The sequence below is a fragment of the Atractosteus spatula genome, chromosome 7 (genome assembly GCF_055471065.1).
Source record: "Atractosteus spatula isolate fAtrSpa1 chromosome 7, fAtrSpa1.hap1, whole genome shotgun sequence".
In the NCBI taxonomy this organism is placed as follows: domain Eukaryota; kingdom Metazoa; phylum Chordata; class Actinopteri; order Semionotiformes; family Lepisosteidae; genus Atractosteus; species Atractosteus spatula.
The window spans coordinates 34959768-34971738 of NC_142712.1; the positions used below are offsets into that span (position 1 = coordinate 34959768).

At 43.4% G+C, this 11971-nt stretch overlaps 1 protein-coding gene across 3 annotated transcripts in view; it reads right to left on the reverse strand.

Annotated features, from left to right (window-relative positions):
• Nucleotides 1-7146, reverse strand: part of rap1aa (RAP1A, member of RAS oncogene family a) — a 50353-nt gene extending 43207 nt beyond the window's left edge. Inside the window, exon 1 of one of the 3 annotated variants that reach the window (XM_088920274.1) lies at nt 7080-7146. The gene's annotated coding sequence lies outside the window, so the exon portion shown is untranslated. Of the gene's footprint in view, nt 1-6704; nt 6817-6967; nt 6988-7079 lie in introns of those variants that run through there. The other 2 variants (XM_088920276.1, XM_088920275.1) reach the window with 2 other exon arrangements.
• Nucleotides 7147-11971: the final 4825 nt, after the last annotated feature.

An 11971-nucleotide genomic window follows, 5' to 3' on the forward strand; every position in this document is an offset into this window, starting at 1 on the left:
CATTTAAATAGATTTCTAAAACACAAGAGAAAATATGTACAAGGAAAAAGCCTTCAGACCAACAAAGTGCAGTAGTTTCTGCTGACAAGGGCATTAAAACCTTTCCTGAAAGATCCAGGTGCTGCAGTACCCCCAGCGTGCGTTCTGCAACCTCAGAGTGGCCATCGACAGCATCTCCTCACGTCTCAGTCCAGACCAATCGGGGAGAGCAACACTAAGTAGGAGAACAGTTTCACTTCCTTGTTCCGTCCTCATCAAAAAGCAGTCCTCTTTTAAGACATGGCGGGCAGTTTGTAGCCAGTCAACAAAACAGACTGAACAGCAAGGGGGGCCAGGTTGGGGTTGGCGGGGGGTTAAATAAAGACAATTCCTTCCCCAGAAAGTAAACGGTCCCCAACAATGACTATATGATTGAATCCAGAGTCCAAACAAGTAAGAACTGAATTTCTGTAATGGCGAAAGGCTGTGAGGATTCCTTTGCTTCACTGTTGCCCAGGCTCATTGCTCTGGCCTCCATTCCAGTTGTCTTAACCTAGGGAAAGTGGCAACAATGGCTGTCCTTCATATTAGACCTTAAACCAATGTTCTGGCTACTCGCTCATTAAAGATCCCAAGACAATGTAAGAGAATCTCCACCCTTGTCTTGCACAATCTGGCCTGCCTGAAGTTCCCCCTTCATTCAACAAGTGAAACACTTTCTCACCCAGGTGGGTCAAAACTTCACCCGCAGGATGAAACAGGCCCACTCCTATATGTAGAGCTCTTTGGGGTCCTTTGGAATTAAAAGCACTTTATAACTGCAAATTATTATCGAGGCAGATGAGTCTCATTTTCTAGCAACATATAAAGAAGCGACAGATCAGCCTGTTCACTTCTGTGTCTGTGGTTCCACAGGGTATATTTCCATGACCATTATTGATTGCTGTGTTAAGTTGTGATTAAACCCAAGGGGATAAACTTGGCACAGGATGGCTAAGGGGCTAAAGCAAAGGTTCTCCTAAACATTAGGTAGCTTCTTCCTCCTTTACAAGCCACCAATCACACGCTCTAGCCTACAGGAGCATCAGGAGTAAATACAAGCTGTGAAACATTAAGGCTCATTTAGCAATGAGGGTTTGTCATTAAGATATATCATCACTAAGGTTGTTTGCATTTGGTGCAGTATATACACTTCATGCTCAACAGGTGGCAAGACACAATTAGCACAAATCATGTACCTGCACCTGTAATTCAAATCTCTTCCAGGAGTACTTCCAGGCGTGTGCAGAATAACTCCCACCTGCGTCTGCACATCAATACTAAAGCTAATCACTCCAGGTGGATAGAAAAATATTTTGATGGACTAGTCAAACCGAACCAAGTTCCTGTTTCTATGCCCCTGATCCAAAAAGCAGAGCAAATTTGATAGAAAATGTGTAAAGTGAAAAACTGCTGATGAAGAATCCTAATTAGAGTCTCTCATCTGTGCTCATGGCTCCTAAAGTGAGCACCAAACACTCCCGTCTGGAAATGTGGGCAGGGATTAAAAAAATAACAAGGTTGCTCTGATACTTTCGCCAATGCTTCCGATGTTGCACAGAAATGGAGGAGAACAGCTGACTCTAGAAAACCAGATTTCGAGAAAGGCACAGACGTTTCCCACCATGGTGCATATTTATAAAAAGTGAGGAGACTTTCACTTCTCCCTTTGGGAAGTTTCGGTTCGGAGGTGATGAATCTCAACCAAAAAGAAAATCAGGACTCCAAAAGAGCTCTTCAAAGTGCAGATTCCACAGAAATGAAACCAAAAATCCCAGCCCTCCTTTGCTCTGAGGTACTTTTGTCAACTATCTATTCGTCAGCAGCTTTTTCAAATTCATCCAGCCTCCTGCAGCAGGAGAAATTCTCCTAGACTCTATAGGGCTTCTGCCTCATGGAGCTCCTGATTGGTTCAGCCCAGACTTCAACCTAGAGAACTGCAGATGAAACTAGGTGATGCACTTCTGTGTGACCGTGTGTTAATTCACAGACTGTGCTACTCACTAATGCCTCATCGAAACCCTTTATTATAAGATTCGCATAGTTTCAATTCACATTTACATTTTTTTGCTTGCTCTTTTTTTTTTTTAAGATGGAAAACATGTGATGACAGCTCCTCCTGCACTGTCCCAACAGCAGTTTGTCCAAGAGAGAGTAAATTTCACACTCAGGGAAGTGAAAATGTTATATAAAATTTTAAGCCCCACTGAAAATGCAGGGTATGAAGATATGGCAGGAAGTGGCCTAGATGCCAACAGGACTAGCCTGGGATGGCGTTCACAACAGTAGCATGTCCTGTCGTGTGGAGTTAGGGCTGTAGTGTTATCATGCTTCCCAGACCCCAGCAGGGTAAGGTACTGTCAGCAGCAGCCATGCCAGGCCTTGGGCTGACTGCCAAGTCAAGCGCAGCAGAGCAAAGAAAGACCCCCCAGGCAGAGGTCAACGAGGTCGCCCCCTGTGTCTCCGGGTCAGTACAGAAACAATATCCAGTCCAGCCATTCATATTCCAACCACTTTACCTAATACAGGGCTGCGGAGGAGCCAGAGCCTTTCCCAAAGGCAATAGGCAAAAGGAAGGGAACACTGTGGATGAGACTTCAGTCCATCTCAGGGCTGACAGACACAAACACACTCGCACACCAGGGCCAATTTTCCCAGAAGCCAATTAACCTGCCAGTACTGTCTGTCTTTGGACTGTGGGAGTACACGGCAGCACCCAGAGGACACCCACGAGAATATAGGGAGAACATACAAACTCCAGGAGGTCCGTTTAAGAAACGACACTTCCCAAGTTTTAGCTGCTCTCAAAGAAAATACAAAATAAATCCCACTGGTCACAGCTGTTCTCACTGTGGGCTCTTGATGCTTTACAGCTTCCAGCCTGTTGACAGCCACCTAAGTGAATGAATGAGATTTGTAACACTGTTAACGTGCACTGCTGAAACCAGAAACTCAATACAGGAAAACAGTCAAACAATTAAACAACCTGTATAGCTGCAGTGAATCACTGAGAGGACACATTTTCGAACAACTAAGTATAGACAGTAATGACACACTGGAAGGCAGGTTAGTAACACCAGAACAGTTGCAGCATGCACCCTAAAAGGACACTGATCAAGAGTGGTCTTTACAATTACTAAAAATCCCCAAAATCCCAGCAGTACATGTCAGTAACTCATACAGGAATTCCCCCAGTCAGCCTTTCAATCACTGCTGGGACATAAGCTACCACCTCACCTCTAATGCCTTAAGAACCACAGTAGCTACACTGAACAGCAAATAATCTGCTCACAGTGGACAATCGAAAAAACAGACAATGAGTCTAATTATAGCAAAGAGAGGAGCTCGCTCCACCCAGGCCCGTACAGACCATACAAACTCACAAAGGGGAAATGGCTGGACTAAATTTAACAGTGGCAGACCTAGAAGTGTCACGCCGCAGTTATCCACAGCATCAGGCTCTGAAACAGAGCCGTTTCCCCATCTCTCCCAGTCAGTCGCCTGTGGTGCGGGAAACATCCCTGCAGGCGCCTCCACTGGATGAAATTGGAATCTCGTCATTGCTTTTCCCTAAAAATAGGGGAGTTTATATTCCACAAGGGTCTCCGAGGAATCTCCCGAGAGCATTTTCACTCTCAGCAATAAGGATGGAGGGAAAGATATACTATCTCCATATATTAATACATTACACCATCCCAATGTAACACCATAACACAAATTGAGATGCATTTATTTTCTGCAATTGTTAAACTTCCATCTAGCTAAATAGAAAAGTCTTTAAACATTTTAAAAGGAAAATTCTTTAAAAGAAAACAGGTACAAAAAAAAACAATAATGGAGTTTTGCAAAGTAGATTTCTGAATAGAAAAGGGTCATTACAGGAGCAGCAGACATTTTAGGGGAGCTTTGATTACTTTATTCTCAGTCCTATAATAAGATATTTTACAGGATAACCATTCCTAAGCTCACTTGCTACCAGAAGGCATCCAGGGGAAATTGAGCAGGACTGACAAGAAGCACTATTTAAACAAACTATTTACACAAATAGTTGTTGGTGTCTTGTTTTGCTGTGACTCTGGATAACCAGAGGGTGCTACATTCAAACTGCTCCAGTAAGATCCCTGCTGTATAAACTGGAAATCTCCAGCTCAGGATACCCCCTAGACAGGATGCCAGTCCATCACAGGGAACACACAGACATAAACAAACACACTCACACTTGTACCAATTTTTCCAGAAGCCAATTAACCTACCAGTATGTCTCTGGACTGCAGGAAGAAGCCAGAACATACAAATTCCACGTAGATAGCACCTCAGAAATCAAACCCAGGGTCCCAGAGTTGCAAGGCAGCAATGCTAACCACTGCACTACTGTACCACTCTGTCTGGTTAAGTAAAGGATCCAAATATTCTGACAGACTATAATTGCCAGCCAGCGATTACAATAATTTCAAACACGCACACCTACAGTCAGAGAATGGTATTTAAGATAATGGGCAAAATACACGTTCACGTTTCTGGCACAATGCTGCCTTCTGAAAGTTTCAAGCAGAGCTTTGGAAGGCATGGTGGCAGGGCAGGGCTTGTATTCAAACACCCAGTGACATCACATCTCTAAGATGCTCACAGTTAAGAGACAGCAGGTCAAGTAACTACCCCAGGGTTACGGAAAATAAATAAGTCCCAAACTTCACAAGATAAAGATTACCAATAACTAACACAACATTACACCAGACATACGACAACCAATGCTCCAGACTCATATCATACAGACACCTAACCTCCACACACCCTAGCCCAGAAACATCTCCACAACTCACATGAAGGGACTGACAACAGCTACACCAGATCTTACAGGTGCAACAGAACACTAAATAAGCAGCTACACTTCTCTCACTTCACTGCACAAGCTATAGTGCATAAATTATGGTAGGGACAGCAGAATAAGCAAATGTCCATATAAACACTGTGTAAATGGCATTAACACTGTCCAAACCAGGTGTTGGACAATTTAGTTTCTCTTCAACACGTCATTTGCAGTAACACCTCAGTCCTCATTTCCACCAAAAATAAAAATGTGTTTAGTATGCAGTTGTGACAACACTTCTTAAGCTGAAACAGAAACATTTTTTATTCTGACACACACGTGCATGAGGCAGGAAGTCATTCGTCTTCAAAATGTTAACCTCTTATTTCATTGAGCAACGGAGAACCCTATAAAAAACATAAAACGCACAAGACTACACTGAGGAAGACTGCACTGGGAATTGAAGGATGAAACATACACTGTCCTCGATCACAGCTCAGCAGGAAAAAAAAATGCATCTCGTCTATCACATGTGAACACACTCTACGAAACATTAACAGTAGGGAAACTGTCAGTTACCACAAACTGTTACCGGCTTATATCTTATAAAGAAGCGGATGATTCTGTCCTTTTCTCCTCGAGGTCCTCAGAGCCGGCAGTGAGGTTTGCACGCGCTGCCCTCCACTCTGACTGCAGGAGCTCAGCACGCACGTGGTACCGAGCCGTAGCCCACAGCACAGATGCACAAGGCCGAAAACCATTAACTGAACACCAGGCTGCCTAACGGCTAACGCTGGCCAGCCGTCTCAGAATCAGATTTCCCAAACGCTACTGTTCACTGCAGATAACAGCCCGGGCGCGTTGCAAAAGCCATCCGTGGAGAACTGAGGAGCTCGAAGCGGTAATGTCCTGTTTACCTGCTAGACGCGTATCTTACCCTGCAGTCAAGCATACACTATTTTTAGGAAGCTGTAATAGCGATATTTAAGGACACGCTGTGCCACACTGGTGTACAACTGCCGGCATTACAGGGACCCCAAACAGCTATAATTATGTCAACATATACATAAAACGATATTCATACACTCTAACATATATTAGTTACAAGACCACAGATACAACCAATGCAAGGGTCTAAGATATTATTTCAAAGCGTGGGGGGGGCACGATGTGCTTTATTAAAATTAACGGAAATAGTTGAGATCTGAGCTACAACACAAATGCAAAATGTTACTGTGCAGGTCATCACCGGCAGACCGTCGAAACCACCAAGGACAGCATCAGTCGCTGTTCAAAACGGTTTAGGCAAGATATATTCGCAGAAATGAAAATCAGTGCGTGTAATTGTACTTTTACAAATCAGGGATTCGCCGGAAACCACACCAACAACACTTCTTAAAGTAGCCAAAAAGGACATAACTGAAGCTGACAACTTGATTTAAACAAAACACAAACTGGCCCCTTATATCTTGTTTGACCAGCGGCTCCCACCAACGTGTTTGTCCTATAATCTCCTGGAGTCAGAGTCACATAATGAGTGGGTGCTGTAACTAACTTTAGGTCAAACCCGTGTTTTCAATCATAAGCAAGACTGGTCACAGCAACGTATGAACAATCCTGAGACAGGGGGCGAAACGTTCCGTTCACCGGAGAGGGGTACACAAGGTAGGCACTGGGATGATACGATTAAGTTGCTGAACACTTCATGTAAAGCACTTTTCTCTTACAGACACCGCTGCACTCCAGAACGTAAAAAAACTGTACCAGATTACGGTGAAGAGTTTGAACTACAAATCAAGAGCAGCCAGATATTAAAAAATATAAAGACCAGACTCGCAGATTATCTTGCTGTCAGGAGATCACGCGTCTAAAATACCACCCTCAAATAAAGTGCAGTTTCAACGGCCTTCTCCGTTCCCACTTGCTCTCCCCTTCACGGTTCTGCAAGCGATTTCTTTCTCCGCCATATTCCACTCGGCTAGATGTGTTTCCTCCCTTCCGCCCGGCCTGGAGTCCGCACACTAACTACGCTACTGCTGCTACACCGTGCACACCACTTTCCGTCTCCGGGTAGTGTGAGGAGCGTATCCCTCGCTAAAACCTGGAATACCCCCACCCCCCGCCTATCCCCCGTCCTCTAACCCCGGATCCTTGAGCTCCTGGCTCCGGGGACTTGATCCCCCCCCGGTCTGTCCTGGTCGCGACCCGTTTTGACAGCCCCGATCCCCGGTTAAAGTTGGACTCCGCTACTCACCGTCTCTCGCTCTCTCCGCCGCTCCGCCAGTGTCTTCGGATGAACTCCGGGCTCTGCGCTGCCGACGTCATCCCCCAGCCTCTCTCTCGGCGCTCTTAAAAGGGCAACGGCGCCTTCTGCTTCTTCGGCTCCTCCTGGGGCCGGCAGCCTGCGTCCGGGCTCAGAGAAACCTCAGGTCCGGCCGGCAGGGCACCGGCTGTACCAAACCGAAACTCACATGTATTCAAAAACAGTGCAGTGCCGTTGCTTGGGTGGGTTTTATTCCAGAAAGATGTAGCGTCGTTTGCATTGTCTCTAGTACCAAATGCACGTAAGAGAGAAAAGGCAAGATCCCCCCTTAACGGGCACTGTTGGCACCCCTTGCATGGCCAGGCAATGTGAATCTCGTAAAGCAACATTTTCACGTTTTATTCCGGGTTCCTTCCAAGCTTCTTCGGACAGGGGTTCGGGGGCTCTTCTCCTGTGGTTTTAGTGATTTTAACCTCCTGTTTTGTGCTTAGTTACAAAAGAGCCGGTAGCCAGCTCTAATATTTGTTCTAGTGATGTATGCGACATCTTTGACCATTTTAACTCAACTAGCTTAATTTGTCCGAAAGAAAACATAATCTGTTTTAAGGACGTTTCTTTCCCAAGGGGTTTAAAGATGGACTGAAAAGAACACCCTGGGTATTAAACATTATCTAAAGGTTTCACGGGTTATTCTTGTTGCTTATCCTGGACTGCCTCGCGTGAGCAATTCTACACTGTTGTTAATTAGGGACCGTGAAACTGATCTTTGCATTAAATATGGATGTTTCCTACCGAACAGCCTACTCAGGGACACTTTAGGGTAAAACTAAGGAGAAAGTTCACTTAAGTGTCTGTTGTATGGCTAGCCACAGAAAGTTACCTAAGATTGTTTTACAGAGTTGGTTATATAGTAGGTGCCCTGGGATGAACACAAATCAAAGTTTATTGCCTTCTAATTCATGATGGAACAGTAGTTGAGTAGTTGCATTCATATCATTCTGATTATGTTAATTCATTTTTATTAATACACACAAAACTCCTTTCTCATTACAGTTGAACTAAATCTGTGCAGTGTCCAGTATTGGTCCTTATAAAATACAGTTGCTAGGAAGTGGTGCTGTCAGAGCTTTCCCATAACCTGTGAGTATTCAAGGCTATCCAGAATCCTATGGAACTGTGTCACTGTAACAGATCAGGCCCATTACGCATGAGACTTTCACAACATTGTGGGACACCTGTGAAAAAATATGCTCCTGATCTGTCCTTTATGGTAATTGTAATGCAGTCTCTTAGGGAGTATTCGGTCTGTTCAGTGTAATAACATTAAAATAAGCTACATGACTGACAAATTTAAACAGAATTTGATTGAGAGCCGACCTAAGTTGTTTAGGGTCTACCAAACTTTGCTCGAGGTCCTACTACTTGAAAGGTGAAAAGGCACAAATGTCACAAAAATGAGAACTTTAAGCGTAACTGTCAGCTATGAAGCCCAAACAAATAATATTAAATAAATATTTATTTAATATCATTTATTTAAGCTGTAAAGAAATCGTGTGATTAGAGTTCATTGTACAGGTCCCATCCTGAGGCTATATCTCAACACAGTCAACTGAGAAATCAGAACATTCATATTAGAAATGGAGAATTAATCCTTACATCACTCAAAAGATCCTTTGTGTTTTGACTGATGAACAGAGCGGAACATTAACACCATTTTAGTTTTTGAACAAAACAAAGCATTTATTAAGTTAAGAAACCCCAGGTCTCATACCCATCAATAATACCACAGTATCTATCAAAGTGTGTATAGCTGCATGAGCTGCAAAAATGCTATTGTCAACACATCTAACTAGGGAATATGTTTCCTGAAATGCTTGTCAGTACGTTTTCTGCTGTTTGAACTGGAGCTGCTGTGATTTCCTCCACAGGAGAAATGTTCAGAAGAGGAATCACATTAGGCACACATCACAGCACGTACAGCGTCACCAGTGGTCAGACTCATGAGGTTGAATCTGTAGGGCTTGAAACCAGAGCAAAGCTTCAAGACGGTGCCTGCGTGCAGAAGAAAAATCAAACCATCATCAGAATTATAAATGATGATCTTGCCTTTTTACATCTGCATTCAGTCTGGGCCCAGTTCAGAGGCCTGCTGCTCAGTCAGGGATAGTGAAGACTTGCTGACCAATGTATCCCCATCAACTTATTTTTTTTTTCCAAACAGGTGCTCCAGTTTCTTCACAAAGACGTAAAGGTAGACAGGTAGGCTTCTGGGAAAACTGGCCCTGGTGTGAGTGTGTGCGTGTTTGTGTGCCCTTCAATGTACTGGTGGCCCATCCAGAGTGTATCCTGCCTTGTGCCTGTTGCTTGTCGGTATAGGCCCCAGCTCCCCAATAACCCTGTATTAGATAAAGCAGTACAAAAATGTGTGGATGGTGTAATATACTTTCATATGGAAGAAGATGTACATATATTCATATGGAAAAGTAAAAAATTAAAACATAAATTATAAATAACTACTTTGAAATATCAACTACATGTTAAAAATCTAGTAAGTAAAGGATCAATACCCTCCAAATAAAGGAGAGAGTAAGTTTTTCAAGGAAAGCAAAGTTGTGTCAATAATCTTGGCCATTGATCATTTGATGCTGTTTTTCTTTTCTTCCATTGTAGTAATATTATTTAATTTGCTATGGTAAGAGTTAGTGGTAAATAATTGTTTCTCCCTGCCTGTTTTATCTCATATTCTTGTGGTAAGAATCAAGCTCCACACACAACATCAGACAGACAGTAGGATCAACCTAAGGAACTAAGCACAGTTTGGCCCTATCTTCCATACTTTGCCCGCGCAATATAATTTCCAGTTCCTGGGGGAATCTGTTAGCAAACAATTTACTGAACAGATAACTGACACCTCTGCCAGTGTTCTGCAACCCCTAAGGATAGAAATGAGTTTGTTAGCCCCCCCAACATCCATCTTAGATAACTCGATATTAGCTCTGCCACAGAGTGTGAGAACCCTACTGTACATTTAAATAGGCAGAACGTCTTCACCTTATGTTCATAAACCAGGGTCCAGTGCTGATTTTCCCAGCTGAAAGATTCACCACCAGGCCATAGTTGCTTGGCAATTAGTAAATTGTAGATCACTCTATTCCTCTCCATAACTCAAATAGTGTGACATTCCAAAACACATTTTTCATTGCTTCTGTTTTCTGTGCATTTTCTTTTTTCTTTGGTATTCATGAACTTCTTATTTTTTTAATTTCTTGGGGTGGTGTGATTTCTCAAGTTTATATTTAATGGCATATTCTGTCAGAGGGGTATTCGGTGTGTTTAAAACCATGGTCCACACATTTGGACTGGGGTCGTTGAATGGTGTTGAAGATGCTGTTGCCCTTTTAAGATGGGTCATAGGAACTTCCTTTTGGAGAGCCCCTGGGCAGTAGAATCAATGCCATCAGTCTGATTGTTTACCTCTGACCTATTTCCGTTAATGCATTGAAGAAAACTAAATGGAGGTTTGACACTATACTCTCTGAGAGAGCTGGCAGGGAAAACGTTGCAAAATGTGAAACACATCTGTTGGTGCCCTTCCTGTCACCCCTTCAGTGATGCTGTCAGTCAGTCAGAATGAAACACTTTTGTACAGAGTATGATGGGCATACTTACATTCTGCTGTGCACCCGCACAGCTAAATACACTTTTTCCTCTATTTCGTTTGCAACATCTTTACTTTGCTCAGTCATAAGTGAACTAACATTTTTGCATTTGCATTTTTTTCTATTCTCTTTAGAATGTGAATACGAACTTGCATTTGACATAGAGGAGGCCGGCTGGTAAGAAGTTGTTGGAATCTTATTGGGCGCAATGAGTCAAAAGACGGCCAATAGCGGGGTAGAAGGAGGGACAAACAAATAAAACGAATGCTGGGAATGGGATGTTCAGTACATTAAATTTGGTCTCTGGGGATTTAAACTATGGCAAAAATAGTGAAAAAAAATTTGAGGTTTTTGATGAAGGCAACAATCTTTTTCCCTGTGGTTCTGAGGGTAGTAAATCTGGGCTGCTATTTAACCACAGTGCCATCAGTCTACAGGGTGGCACAGTGAGGCACAACAGTAATGGACTGGGTGTTCATGTTGTGTGTGAGATTCTTTTACAGGTGGCACACAGGAAGGTATTGCTCTGCCCTTATGCGCAGTGGGTGAATGCAGCACAGGCTGCAGTGTAAGTTTCCAACACATCTGTCACGCCCCACACTCTTCCTCGCAAACGCCATTACATTCCCAAACCCACTGTTTCACAATCTCTTTCTTAATTTAACCCATCACATTTCTACATGCACCAGATTCCACAAATTCTCACTCCCAGACCAATTATCCAACCACGTCCCTTTCCCTTCAGTATTTAAAGTTCCCTCACACACCAACCCATGCTCACTATTGAGAAGCCTCCCGAAGTATTCTCTTGTGTGTGTTTCCAACCTTTTTGACTGATCTCCCGGTTCCTAATCTTTGCTTCTGCCTTTTTTGACCACGCTCTTTGGATTGTCTTTCTCAGATTTCCCTGGTTATTGGACTCATTGCTTCTCCAATTGACCAAGCCCTTAGATTGTCCCTGTGCTACTCCATATTCTAAAGGATTCACGGTTACGCATAAAGATCCTCCTATTCTACCTATCGGTTCCCTGACAACATCCTGCCTCTCTTGCAGTGTCTAAGCTCAGCTGAACAATATAAAGATCTCTGATGCACCTAGTATGCTTGTATATCTTGCTCAAGCCAGGGCATCGCAGCAGCTCTTAACTATTATTGTGTGGAAAGAAGCATGAATCACCTGGGATGCCGATAGAATCCATCTTTGCTGATTTTAGTTGTTCAAGT